Here is a 14902-nt window from a genome sequence, read left to right as displayed (position 1 = left end):
TGTTAATGACATTGACGGATTGTGAATTTTGTGATTGACTCAAATTATATTTATTTGGAAAAATAAATATAGTCACTTTATTTGAAGAGTCAAAACTGTTCTCTTGGCTTTGTTTTGTTCATAGTAGTAACGCTCATGTCATGATAAATCTGGTTAGGTCAAAACTACAGGAATATACATTAAAAAAAAATTATAATACAATAAATATATATATATTATCGGTTATCGGTATCGACCTTGAGGAGCAGAAAGTTATCGATATCGGGGTCAAAAAAACAATATCGTGCACCCCCGAAGCATAATGCTTATTTATGCCTGTCCTATATTCTTAACAAAATTAAGACTCCAAAACAGTATTCTAAAATAAAACAAAACAATTATTATTCACATTTGTAATCTTCAAAAATAGCTATACAAACCATTTTCTTAAAAAAACAAAAGCGATTCTTAAATGTATATCAGCATTGTTCCACAAGTTAACCCCAACAATAGAAATACACCTCCTTTTAATCCCTTTCTTAGCTTTTTGAACAGTAAATTTACAAATGTCTCTCAAATCATATTTTCTTTCATGTATTGAAATAAACCTTTGCACACCGTCCGGGAGTAACTTTGCTTTAGCTCTGTACATTATTTGCATAATTTTGTAATAAACCAAATCATAAAATTTCATAACATGTTACTTTATAAACAGTGGATTTGTGTGGTCATAGTAACCAGCCTTATGAAGGCTCCGAATGGCCCGCTTTTGCAGTAAGACTATCGGATTTACAGTATTTTTAAATGTCGACCCCCATACTTCCACACAGTAAGATATGTAAGGAAGTATAAGTGAGCAGTAAATGATGTGCAAGGCTTTATAGTTTAATATATCCTTACATTTATACAAGATTTCTACTGACTTATTTTTGTTTTCGTAATTTGTTTGTTTTCTGATTGTTGAAAATGAGAGTTGCCCTCAACTGAATTTCCGAGTCTTAAATAAAGGTTTGAATTGAATTGACTATTAAAACGTATATACCATTACTGAAGTTACCATATATATTAAAATATATTCTAAAAGTATGTCATTGCTGATTTTATATGGGAGTCAAGATAGACCGCGCTCTCAATATCTGACACTGGGTGCTGAAATCCCGAAGATAAAATAGAAGAAAGATTCAAAATGTATTTTATATGGAAAAATATATTCTAATAGAATACAAGGAGTTCCCTTGCTGTGCACAGGCACTAGGGCAGAATGGCTGGGAGAACAGAAAAGAAAAATGAAGAAAGAGAGACCGGAGATGTTACATTGTAGCAAAGGTTTGTACATTTGCCATGTTGTTTCACTAAGCTCACACATTTCAAGCATGTGGAATAATGTTGGTCTGGTCGGACTCCCAACTATCTAGTTGTTAACAATGACAGCAACCAGCTAGCTTGCTTGCTTGATTATCTCACGTTCGCTATTAAGTAAACTTTAGGAATTAATGCTTTTGTTCCTGGGAATATCATTAGCCTAGTCCACCTCCCAAATATCTAGCTGTTTGCAAAGTCAACAGCCAGCTAGCTCACTTGTTTGATTATGTTATGTTTGCTACTAAGTAAAAACAAAGTATGTTAACATGTGGGGGGGGGGGGGGTCTTGGCAATTAGTATTCAAATAGTTCCCAGTGACTATCGAAGCAATTATGTGAGTTTTGCCCATCCCTAGTTTGGTCAGACCATGCATTGTGATTGGTTGAGGGAAGTTCCAACGAGTGCCAAAATCTCCTGATAAAAACCTTAAAATTCGATAAGGAAATTTGAGTACAGCAGAGCTCAAGTCAAGTCAAGAGTTTTATTTGTCACGGCATACGAGTATACAATGAAATGCGGGTGGTCTTGCCCGCAACGATGTGCATAATAGTAATAACATATAATATAATCCAATATGTGTGTGTGTGTGCATGTGTGTGTGTGTGTGTGTGTGTGTGTGTGTGTGTGTGTGTGTGTGTGTGTGTGTGTGTGTGTGTGCGTGCGTGCGTGTGTGTGGTCACTTCTCACCCCACTGCAGCTTGTGTGCTCGCTCAGTTATAGATCTTTCTTAAAAGTTCTGGGAAGGGTTTGGGATCAAATCGGCCTCTAAGGTCGTTGGGGTTGTGGAAGCGCGTCGGACCACAGGCAGAACATGGTGGTCAAGCAAACCTGTAGGGGAAGAGAGACAAACCCTAAGGTCAGCAGGGGTCAGTAGGTCAATAAGGGTATTTTCTTCTAGGAGGATTTCCCCATTCAGAGTCTAGCTTTAATGGAGTGGTCTAATATCTGTGAAAACAATGGAGGACATTTTAAGCTATTTGGAAGAGATAGAGCAGCCCAGGACGACCATAAGCTTAAACAAGTCTTAAAAAAATGAGTTCAGTTAGCTGTACTCTCTATTACAACCAAGAACATGTGAAAAGATTACTCTTCACTCTTAAAGCAAATTCATCTTCAAGATACTGCAAATGTATGTACAAATACAAATAATGACACACTTGATGGATTGATTCAATGACCTACGAGTGTTACAAAAGCATACTGAGCCAAGCCCCTTCTGATAGTGTGTTACCAATAAGAAACAGCGTAGTGGAGTCATATCCATAAATAATTTTGGACCTATAGTGAAGCAGCAACAGGTCAAATATGTGACGAGGGCTTACCAATAACCCGTCTTTATGCGAAATTGTGTATTTTGACGTTATATGATGATCTATCCCTTCAATGAATTCACCAATTATGAAGATGCAACAATAATACACAACACTGTGTCACAACAGACACATCGGTGTGTTCACACGCACCAAACCTGATCTCACCACAGCGCTGCCTGCGAGGACAACTATTTCGCCTAGAATAGTAAATGTGTTGGTAGTTTGAAATTGAACATTCCAAATATGGGACGTCTAGGAAGCATACACATATAGTCATTGTGTCCTGACGATAGTGAATAACTACTGTTGCCACATTATTACATTGAGAGACACTCCATGGCTACGCTGGTAGTGTAACGTTGACGTTATAGCGTGTAGCTAAATTAGCTTCACCAATGAATGCATGGTCAATTGTGATGTTGTTATAGCGTCACTGATTCGTAGTAACCATGCAGACAAAAGGACACAACGTTAGCTATGTACAGTCAATCCTGATACCGATCTGAGCCACAGGTGTTCGTTATACAACCAAAAGATAGCAAATTAATGTTAGCTATAGCTAGCTCGCTATAAGCTTGCTCCTGCACTGGCCTGGTGGTAATAACCCACTGACGCTATTCCATCATCGGCCTGATGTCGTTGCAAAAATACTCTCAAATATTGAATGACACAATCGGGTGCGTTAAACACAATTACATTAGAGGGAAAAACATATATCATCCACCACTCACAAGAAGCTGGCGCTATAGCCTCAAGCTGCTGTCACGCAACAACTGACATTGCTCGCAAATAATAATCTCCAGAATGTAGCCAGTGATCCAAAGTCTCTTCCAAAACATCGGCACGGAGATAGATCCTTATTATTATTACACGAGCCAAATAATAACCGATACATATCCGTCACTACAGTGACTACTAATCTAAACCCAACGATGGCCGAAACATTTCCGCGGCAGATGTATACAGTACACACTCTCCCGCACACACACACACACGGGCACACATTCACACGCTCGCCCACTCATACACACACACTCACACACACGCTCCTCCGAATGTGGGTCACTGGGCCTTGCTGCTCTCCCTCCCCGAGCGTCTCTCTGCAGCGCCGCACGTTCAAACACTCTCTGTTGTTGCCGTGCCATTTGACAACGATCAGACTATTATTGACATTGTATATATGTGTGTCGAGAAGCCCTACCTTCCAACATTTATCGATCGTGAGCTTCGTGTGTTTTGCTTATTTTTGGAGGTTGCAGTGTGGTGGTGGTGGTGGTGGGGGGGGGGGGGGCGGGGGGGACTCCGGGTTATGGAGAAAAACAGGAGGCCTCTACACTTCATATTACGACGTGGTCATGCGCAATGGAGAGACAGTATAGGAGACGCACTGTTTTTGCCAAGTACAGTAATGTTACTAGAGAAGAAAGGAGATCGCCGAAATATCTTTTCGGAGGATACACGGCACGTGTTTTTGTGACATATTTCCTACAAGCTACATTGTCTCTGCCGAATCATAGTGTTATTAATGTGTTGTTAGAGAAGGGAAAGTCCGAATGATTCTACTACATTATGGTTACAGACTAATAATAATAACCCGTCTAGTTTTATGAACGGTAAAACTCTGTACTTGTTATTTGATAGATCATAATAAATAAACGGTTGTTGTAGCATTGTCATTTTATTTACCAAGACACTGTATTGTGTGTGTTCACGACTATTTCGTATTGCGATGCGATACATATCTTTCACAAGACCACATCGAGCATACTCCTGGACTGGTACAATATTTGATAATGCACCGTATTTGTGTGAATGCGAATCTGAGGAGTGACATTGGAATGTCACCAGGCGGGTGCGGTTAGGAGGATAGCCTCGCAGCCACCGAGGAAGGGCTTCCTTTCTCTCTCTCTCTCTCTCTCTCTCTCTCTCTCTCTCTCTCTCTCTCTCTCTCTCTCTCTCTCTCTCTCTCTCTCTCTCTCTCTCTCTCTCTCTCTCTCTCTCTCTCTCTCTCTCTCTCTCTCTCTCTCTCTCTCTCTCTCTCTCTCTCTCTCTCTCTCTCTCTCTCTCTCATCCACATCCAATCATAGGCTCTAAAGACCATGACGTTATCTATAGGTTCCCCTTTCTGTAGTGTCCAAGCATATCGGCCGTTTTATTAATAACAGAATATATCATTTATATTTAATTAATCATTTAGGATCACAACAGTTGCTAGTGTTCCCAGTTTCAACTATATTTGATCATTCCAGTTATCCTGAGAGGATGTTGTCAGTTGTCTGATCACTAATGATACATTCAGAAATCAATTTCACCATCCCAGGCCAGCAGTCACTGTAACCCTCCTTGTTTTGATGAGAAGGGTGGATGTGTCCTCACACCAAGAATCAAGAGGTTTATTTGTCACATACGTACCAGGGCATACAGTGAAATGCGGGTGGTCATGCCCGCATTGATTGTGCAAAATACAATAATAAAATAGACATAGAAAAAATAAAATAGGTAAGACACAAGATATGCATGGTAAAAAAATACATGCTAAGTTCCTGAGAAACTGGTTCCTATATACACTACTATATACAATTTACAATTTTAACTCTTTAACTCCTTAAAGTATCTAAACTATACTATACAGTACCTCCTTCCTTTAAAGTGACTTTATTTTTTATTTTTTTAAGTCACACCTCCATACATCAGCAGCCACTGTAATCCTCCTTGTTTTGATGAGACCGTGTGGGTTTGATTGAATTGATTGAAAACTTTATTAACAGATTGTAGAATATATTAATACAGTATTCAACTATACAGTAGCTATCCCCGGCGATCGGTTTAGTTCTTATTTATTTAGTTTGCAGTGTGTGTGTAATACTCAATGCCTCATTGAGTCAGGACTATAAATGCAAAACGTAATTATTAATAATACAAATATTGTTGTATTAATTATCATTATAATTATTTAATTACATGGATGTCTGTAGTATCGGTAATCCCCAATGACGGTTGAAACCATGGGCGCACACCGGTCTGTCCGATTTAGGACTGCCTTTTCGAGTACGTAGATCCTACGTAAATCCTACAAAGAATTTACAATACACAGCCGTATAAGAGAATGCTGAATAAATACGTAAAACGAGTTACGAAGGAATTCCTTGGTAAGTTTTACGTATGTCCGTTTGAGAATGAGGACCAATGTTGGTGAATGAGGTCCAGTGTTGTTAATTCTTAATTCTACATCTGTGCCTCATCCATAGAAATAGAATAATGTATATGTCTATGGCCTTCTCTGTACCGGAGTAAGAGTAAAAAATGCCTTATTAGATGTGCACTTTCATAGGCCAGTGATCATTTTCATGGAGCACACTTGTTTTTTTTTTTTTTTTTTTATCTTTTTCCCCCTCCATTTTCCTCCGATTTTCTCCCATCCCAATGTTAGTCGTATGCCAATTCCCAGTCCCTTCCTGGTCGCTGCGCACTTACCCCCCACAGTCAGATCATCTGGGAGAGTGGAGGCTACCACGTGCTTCCTCCGACACACGTCCAGCCAATCACCGCTTCTTTTCACCTGGCAGCGCGGATTCTCATCGAGAGGGCGTAGCGTGTGGGAGGACCACACTATCCCCCTCAAGTCCTATCCGCGCTTAGCAGGCGCCCCGACCGAACTGTAGGAGTCGCTGTTTACAACGACCCGGACCCACCCCGCCAGCTTCTCCCACCCTCTAATACAGCCAATTGTATTAGTGCAGACGGCCAGCCAAGCTGGTGACAACCCCGGAGCTGTGAGCTGGATTCGAACAGGCGAATCCAGCTCACAGCTCCGGGGTTGGTGACGAACGCAATTTCCGCTCGGCCACCTAACCGCCTCCATGGAGCACACTTGTAACCACGAGGCTAAACTCATCTAATTATAGATTTTCTGTACAATCACAAAGTGGAAACATATTCATTATTCACTGTCTTTCTGTTTTACTACCTGGGATCATCAAATAGTTGTATGTACATTGGCTGCCTGTGCAGTTTAGGGTCAATTATAAGATCCTGCTGTTTGCTTATAAAGCGATGAATGGTCTGGCCCCACCCTACCTCACCCCTACACCCCATCACGGTCTCTGAGGTCTGCTGACCAGTCCCTCCTGGTTGTCCCTAAATCCAGGCTAAAAAACAGGGGGGACCGTGCACAGCCCCCAAACTGTGGAACGAGTTGCCCCCCCCACATTAGGCTGGCCCCAACGCTCCCAGTGTTTAAGTCCCATCTTAAAACACATTTGTTCTCCATAGCTTTTAAAAAGATGTAGTCTTATAGCACATGCATGAGCTTGGTCTCTTTTGAAATCTGAAGTTTCTGATTCCAGAAAGAAAATTCACTTTTAGTGCTAACGTAATCGAATAACATAGGTCTGAACGTGAGTTGTAGAAAAACTTGTTACTCAAGTTTTTCTGTAGTAGTTAGTAGTCCAGCGGTAGTATTTCCCCAGAAGGTGGTATGGTTTACGGACCCATAGCCTGAAGCCTTATGTAGTACATGTCCAAATTTCATAAAGATCCATTCAGAAATGAGTGATTAGGAGTGATTTTGGTAAACTGTGTACAAAAGAAAAACTGAGTTTTCTCATAGACTCAATTCATTCGGCTGTTTTTCTCTTCCTGTTTTCGCTCATTCGTTTTTTAGATTCATACATCCCCACGTGGTGTTTCATTGGTAAGCCAGACTCATTGGCTACAACGATCCACAATCATCTTCAAGATCGGATCTAGATTTACAGAATTCCTGCGGCAAGAGTCGGGAGTGGTATTTTGCGCAATACCGTGTACTTTGCACAAGCCTCAAATACCGGCATGTAACTCGAGAACCGCTGAACGGATTTTGTCAGATTCTGTCGCTATCGACAGGCAACAAATAAGCCTTCAATTCGATATATATATTGTATTACAAAATATGCACACCCGAGAGCCACTGGGGGTCGCCAAAGTGCCGGTGTGCAAATTGTCCTAAAAAGGTCCTGCCGGCAGGACGTTGCATGCTAAGAGGTTTTAAATGTGCTATACAAATAAAGTTGGATTGGATTGGATAGTAACAGAACTATTTATTACCATGATAACAAACAGCTCTGGTAGTAGTCATACTATGAGGAATGGGAATAGAGGCCTTTCACTTGAATGGTTAGAATACCCATTCTCCCTCCATGTTTGGTCACAATGGTTGCCATGTGACACAATTAGGGCTGTCAAAATTAATGCTTTAACTCTGGAGAATGATTAATTTAAATAATTTAAAGAGTTAAAAAAAATTATCTAGATTAATCTATGGAATGAAAAATGTTCAACGTTCTGAACTTTCAGCAGTATATTTGCTTGTTCTTTTTTTACATTGACTCATGCACCTTTTTGAAAATCATCTGACATGAAGATGGAACACCTTTTTGTTCTTAATGATTTATATTACTGGTAATTCATACAAGACATCTGCACTTTAACATATAGGCCTGGGTTGTTTTGATTTCTGTTAGCGCCGCAGATCAAAGAAAGCGGTCTAGCTGAGTCAATGTTGATGGTTTTGTTGAACATTTGTATTTCACAGGAGAGAAACTGTATTCAAAGTAAGCTATTAAAATAGTCTTTGAATCTAAATATACTTTCTTTGTGTTGATTTTAGATTAATTCCATGATTTTACTCAAGTAAATATCTGTTACAAGCTTCGGTCTTAAGTAGAAAAGTGCTATTTTTAATCTAGATTAATTACAGAAAATTGTGAGATTAATTAGTTAATTTCTTTTATCTATTGACAGCACTAGAAACAATACATACAAAAAAAATTATGGATCTTGTGAATAAGTCACAGTGGAATGCTTTTTCAGTATTTTACCTGCTCTACCACTGAGCTATAGTTAACTAAAACTAAAACTAAATCTAGGCGTGAAACACATGGGATCCTGAAATAAAGATAAAACCACACTTTGGAAAAGAAAACTTGAACTAAACGGAGACTATATTGTGTACTTACAAAACAAACTGAAATAAAAATGAAAATATACAGACTGTGAGTCAACTGCCTTCACAAAGTGTTTGTATTATACAATACCTATTCTGAACTTCTTAAATATTGCCTGTGACAGATACCCCCCATATTAAAAATAAAACTAAACTGAAACTAGCAAACACTCTGAAAAAACGAACTGAAAAACTTAATTGAAAGCTGTTATGCACCCCAGTAAGGGGACACAACACAAGGCCACAGACATGGTGGGTGAGGGTGTAGTGACACAAAACCATGAAACAGTTTGCCAAAATAACAATATTTATTTACAAAAACGCAGCAACACAGAGAGCAAAGAGGACTACCAGTGGCACCAAATCAAATACACAAAAGGAAACGAAAACCCACCCTCCCCTTTACAGGCGCCGAACGCCCAAAAGTACAGGTGGTGGTGCTCACTCTAAAGCTGGTGTCTCTAACATCAAGTCACCTATGTGATACAAAATGTAGACCGCAGGGTATCTTCCTGTCCTCAATGTCCCCGTGTGCGAAAACAAAAGATTAATACAGAGAAAAGCAATCACCATAGGCTGGGTGAACAAGGGAACAAATATACAAAGGGTTAACAGAAATGTGCAACAAACTATAATGACTTAAACACAATACAATGAACCAGAGCTTCAGGTACCAGCTCTACACCATTCCTAATGCCCAAAAGGCCACAGCTCTACACAAGATACACAACACTAAAGACACAGTTCTATTTCATTATGGCTGCCGCTCAGCGTCATCTGCACGCACTTCACTTCGTGCACGAACACTGAATAAAAAATTCCACAATGTACCTTTACATCCCAACATTCGTCTGGCCACACCCCTATCCGCTTACCTTCATAAGCAGGTGTGTGGTCACCAGTGATGCCACAGATTACTTGTAAAAGTAATCTGATTACTGATTACTGATTACTCCTTTAAAAAGTAATCTAAGTTACTTTACTGATTACTTGATTATCAGAGTAACTTAGTTACTTTGAAAGTAACTAGGTTACGAAGTCGTCGTCGTTCCCCCAACAGTTTTTTTTAAACGCTTTATTGAAAGTGCATAAATTGTTTTTAACTTGTTTCTCTGCACATAACGTAAATTGTTAAACTAGTGCTTCAGCTTCTGTACCATCAAGTATGGTAAAGCAACAGTCTATGATGCTCACAGCATTAGAGCAGCCAGCCAGTGGTTTTACAAAACCAGTGTATCACATCTAACAAATGCAGGCTGAACTATTCAATTATATCAACTGTAACTATTAAATTGTTTTTATAATTGTCTCTCTATAAACATACAATCAGTCTCTCTTTAACATGTAAATTAACTGTAAATCTGGCAAATAAGAGCTTTTGCTCTGCCACCATCAACCCTCCTGTACCTAGTCGAAGCGTCGGCTAGTGTTGTGATTCCAGATGCTTTCAATGCAATTGGATGTGCTGTTTTTAGCGGTAGACAGTATTTTGTTTCCTCCGCATATGAATGTTGTGAAGTAGTGACTGAGCCTACGTTTAGACGAGCGTTTTGGGATGGAAGTCTGAACAGAAACCGCAAAAGTTTCACTTTTAATTTTGCCAAGCGTTTTGGGGTGGAATTCTCCGGACGACAGAGCCCTGCTGTCACACGATTGGCGCATATGTCACATGACGTGCTGTGAAGACCCGCCCTACTCTGCCTCTGATTCGCAGACTGTGGATGGGGAATGTGATTGGACCAAAGCAGAGTCACTCACAGACAGAGGCTCCAGTCACGCCGCGGGACACATTCTTGTATTTAACCCTTTCACTGCCACACAACGTCACTCCCAAATAAGAAAAACAGCTCAAAATGTATTTTTGACTGTCGAAAACGAAATAAAATACTGCATTCCGCCTGCATTATGAATTTATGATGAGATAGTAACGAAATAGTAACGCACAGCCACTTGGACAAGTAACTGCAATCAGATTACTGGCTTTTAAAGATTAACGCGTTAGATTACTATTTTCGGGGGAAAAGTAATCAGATTACAATAACGCGTTACTTAGTAACGCGTTACTGGCATCACTGGTGGTCACCTACTCGCCTCCTTCTTCACTTTCACCACAAGGAAGTGCCTTCGGTAGATCCCACACTTGACGAGGTTGTTAGCTGAAGAAAGTTGAGACGTGTTTAAATTTTTTCTTGCTTTTTTCTTCTCTCATATATTTCGAAAGAAAAAAGCTAAGTCATAATGTCTACTTCGGAGGGTCGCGCTCGCAACGCTACTCTTCACCAGCGGTTCTCCATCGCCGCCTCTGTCGTGCGTCTTGGAGCGGGGTTGAGGCCTCTCTCGTGGTCGGCAGCCACGCCCGGTAGGTGTCCGATGGGTAGTTTGCCTCTCCAAGGAGCTGGTGCACCAGTGCCGTCTCCTGTGCGATGGCCTGGTTCCGGCTCTGGTTCCTCTGCTTCCGGGGAGTCGTCCGCTGTTGGGCGGCCGGCTCCTTTGGTTGCGGGGGATTTGAGACGCAAACTTTTTGCGTCAGCTCGCTCCCGTCGCAAGATGGTGGCTTGCAGATGCGAACGGCCTGGTTTTGGTGAGTTGCTGGAGCCAGATGAGGATGCGTCGGTCTCTACATGCCCGATGGAGACAGAGGACGGGGGGTAGAGGCGGACGGGTTCTTGTTTGAAGGCCCGGTGAAGACATGTCCCCTGCCTGTCCAGGTAACACTGGAGGGGGGTGAGATGTCTCCTTGGGGTTCCCCGTCCGCAGATGTTGGGTTAGAACCTCCGACTTGGCGGTGGGATGCCCTGCGTTCAGCCACATCAGAATGTGGCTCCTTGACCAGTAGTCTGCTGTATGTGAGGGATGCGGGCTCGGAGGAGGAAAGTATGCAGGGGGAACTGCATGCTTTGTTTCCCGAGCTCATGGCGGCGGCGGCAGTCGCAAACGGCGTGCCGCTGCCGCAGCCATTGCCTGTTCCTGTCCCTGATGATCTCATAGGTCATCTATGGCAACGTCGCCCGGTGAGAGGGGTGGACGTTGTCTACCCATTTTTCCCCTCAATGGCGGCCTATGTCCGTCAGGGCCAGGTGGTCTCCCACATCATGGGCCTTACTCCCGCCTACGTGCAAGTCATGCGGGTTGCGGGTTTGGTAAACGGCATGAAGGAGGGCGTGCCATGGCTTGATAGGCCGATGGCGGCGCTCCTTTGTCCTGAGGTGGTGTGGGAGACGTTACGGAAGCCGGTTCCCCAAGGGAAATCGGCGAGGCGGTTGGCATTTTGGAGCGACCAGTTATTTATCACCGGAACACAATCTCTAGCTGCCACTTCTAACATCGCGCAGCTGGCGAGATTCATGTCCGGGATATTAACGGGCGGCACGGAGCTGACTGATTTACAGCATGATCAGTCGGCAGGAGCCATCCTGCATCTGATTCAGCCGCAGGCTATAGCCGCTGGGAAAGTGCGCGCCCTGGCCACTCTGACCCAGCGCCACCTTTGGCTGGAGCAGGCGCGTGTGCCGGAGAAGAAGAGGACTCCCCTTCTGACGGCACCCCTCTCCGAGGCTGGATTATTCGGGTTGGCACTGCAGCTGATGACCTCAACCTGCAGGGAGATGCAGGAGGAGCGCTCCGTGCTCCAGCCTCATTTCCCCCTGCCCGATGTTGCCGGTGGAGTCAGACGGCCGCCGCGTCGTCGAGGCTCCTCCGCCGTGGCCGCCGCTGCCACCACCGCCACTGCTGGACCTTCAGCGAAGAAGGCCAGGAGGAGAGAGGGCGCCTCCGCCACTGCAGCCGGCCCATCTACGCCCGGACGTGACGGTAGGGATCATCGAGACCAGCCGCCAATCGTTTACCGTCCCTCCGGGGCTCCACGGGGTGGGAAGCCCCGAACGGCTCGTGGCAGGCGTCGCTAAGACTTTAGTGACTTTTTCCCTCTGTGGTCCCCCCCTGTTTCCCTTCCCGGCCCCTCTATGATTTTCTGTTCGAAAATAAAGAGTCCCCTCTAAAGGGGGACTGTATTTTTTGTTAACAAACTGTGTGTTTATTCACCAAACATATGATGGGGTTGCAATGTGTGAATCTTTCGCTAGTATGGGTTGATAGGAGGGCTAGATGTTACATTCATGTTAGAGCTTAAGCAAGGCCTGCAGCCTACACTCGGTTGAAAAAGGGTTTTTTCTGCCTCGACTTGAATCTCCACATAACAGTAGAGGTTAGTTGTGTGCTCTGTTGCTTAAACAGTGATATTGAGCTGCAACACTATTGTGTTGGTTTGCAGTAATGCTCGTATGAAAACGTACCGCGGCTCAGCCGCTCTCTCTCTCTATCAGATTTTCGGTGTCTTACAACATAGATACGGGTGTCAGGTTCACACACACACAACTTGGTCTTGCTATAAACCCTGTTCACAGATGTGTCTGTGGTTAGCGTGCAGTGATTTAGCTTGTGCTATTTCATTAGCATTGCTACTGAAGGTATCATATGGCTATTGTTGTTGTCGTATGCAAGGGTTGGGCTTGTGAGGGGGTACCGGATAAACCCCTCCTTCCCTCTTCTGATTGGTCAGGGGGTTATTGGAATCTCTTTTCATTCGATCAGGGCCAAGCTGTTAGGCGGCTTGGCAAGGAGGGGGGGGGGGAGGGTTTTCCCAGACTCCGCACCTATCACGGGCGGTTGAGTCTTGGGTTTCCCCCCGTCATAGCAAACGTCACTAGGCACGTTTCTATTGGACGACGGCTTCCGTGAGTTTAGACCCGTATGTAGGATCTGTTGTTGTCAAGTTGTCGGGGCAGAGCGTAGGAACTTACTGTTCTACTACGCTCGATATACGTGTAACTTGAGTCGGTTGGTCACATGACTCAATGTTACCGTGACTTTTCAATCTATGGCTCACGTGGGAAGTCTCGCTGAGGAGTTCCGTCTCTCCTCTGTAGTGAGGGTGGTGGGATGTGAAAATGTTAAAAAAAATTACCCTCGGCTGCGTCACGTGGGATTTATGTCAGTCGGTGTTTCTTTCTTTATAAAAAAGAGTGGAGAATATGAAGCACGACAACCTTCTTGTCGTTCTTCCAGGCGCCTTGAAGGATCAATGTGGGGTCTGGTTAGACTGTCCGTTGATATGTTTTGGGTCCTGACGCATACATAGTGCTGGCTCGGGGTGTTTCTGTTAAGAATCATGCAGGAGGCTAGTACGCCTTGGTTGCTTGTTATTAAAACAGCGTTTTTATAGGGCAACTGGGATGGGTTTTTTTTCCTCTTCCGAGAGCCTGTTACTGGGTCTCGACGGATTCTCGTTCATATCTGGGGGATGTTAACGGAATAGATCAGAACATAGGTAGAGGGGTCTCATGCCCTTGGGGTGGGCCACTGAGCGCGGTATAAATAGGACCGTCTGGGTGGCGCCCTCTTTTCATGTTTTAGATCAACACGCATTACTGCCCCCTCTCCTGGAGTGGGCATGTCGGCGTGGTTAGGGCACGGGACTGGTTCTGGTCACGTTGGTTCAGGTCAGTTAACCCGTTGTCCGCCGGGGATGCAGATCTGCTGTTCTGGTACCCTGAGGGACTTGTGCTTTTTTCAGGGGGAAAAATGCTGGGTCGGCCCGGGTGTCACGGGGTTAGGCGTTATGGAGACCCTTTGTTGGGTACACTTTGTACCTGGCACTATTATAAGGGGCTGGTTCTCCTTTCTTTCGCTCCTCTCTCACGCATGGCGAAGAGGGGGCTGTTGGGGTGGTCTTCTGGACCTCCTCTGGTAACCCTGTGTGCTTCCCGAGCCGCCGGGCCCGGTCTGAAGTAATGTTTCGTTGTAACCGTAGGCCTGGGATAACCCTTTTTTGGAAACTGAAACACTTGTACTGCGGTATAGCTGGTGTATACCCGCAGGTGTGTTTTGGAGTTTTTCTTGAGGGGTTATAGGAACAGCCACCGTCTGTGTACCGAGAGGGTGGTTGATTCCCTGGTGTGTTGGAGCAGAGTCAACTCCCGGGTTACCCGGTTGAGTGTGCCCCTGCACGTTCATGACATCTGCCAATCGTGTCAGCCTTCTCTGCCTCGACCCCTCTGGGTGGGTTTTCTTTTATGGAGGCTTTGTCATGGTGCTCAACAACGCCAGCATACGCCCCTTCCGCCGGGGGGGCTGTTTTCAGTTGACCCCTTTGGCGCCTGTCTCGTACGCAGTGCTCCAGGCTCAGGTCTACAGCCTGCTGCCTGGTTTCCCCGGTGCGCTGCCTGCTTCCGTTGGTTAACCTTTTTTGATTGCTTTACGGCCATGC

General features: G+C 44.0%; 1 protein-coding gene across 9 annotated transcripts in view; it reads right to left on the bottom strand.

The window, feature by feature from the left end:
* The window catches only part of clockb (clock circadian regulator b), a 70845-nt gene extending 67246 nt beyond the window's left edge, over nucleotides 1–3599 (bottom strand). For all 9 annotated transcript variants that reach the window (XM_084319135.1, XM_084319137.1, XM_084319139.1 and 6 more), the window contains exons 1-2: nucleotides 3386–3599; nucleotides 2029–2169 (exon numbers count right to left, since the gene is read on the bottom strand). The gene's annotated coding sequence lies outside the window, so the exon portion shown is untranslated. The remainder of the gene's footprint in view (nucleotides 1–2028; nucleotides 2170–3385) is intronic.
* Nucleotides 3600–14902: the final 11303 nt, after the last annotated feature.

This window comes from Notolepis coatsorum (assembly GCF_963971535.1).
Source record: "Notolepis coatsorum genome assembly, chromosome: 7".
NCBI classification, from domain to species: Eukaryota; Metazoa; Chordata; class Actinopteri; order Aulopiformes; family Paralepididae; genus Notolepis; species Notolepis coatsorum.
Note: the sequence above shows the minus strand (reverse complement) of the source record. Positions and strands in the feature narration are given on the sequence as shown.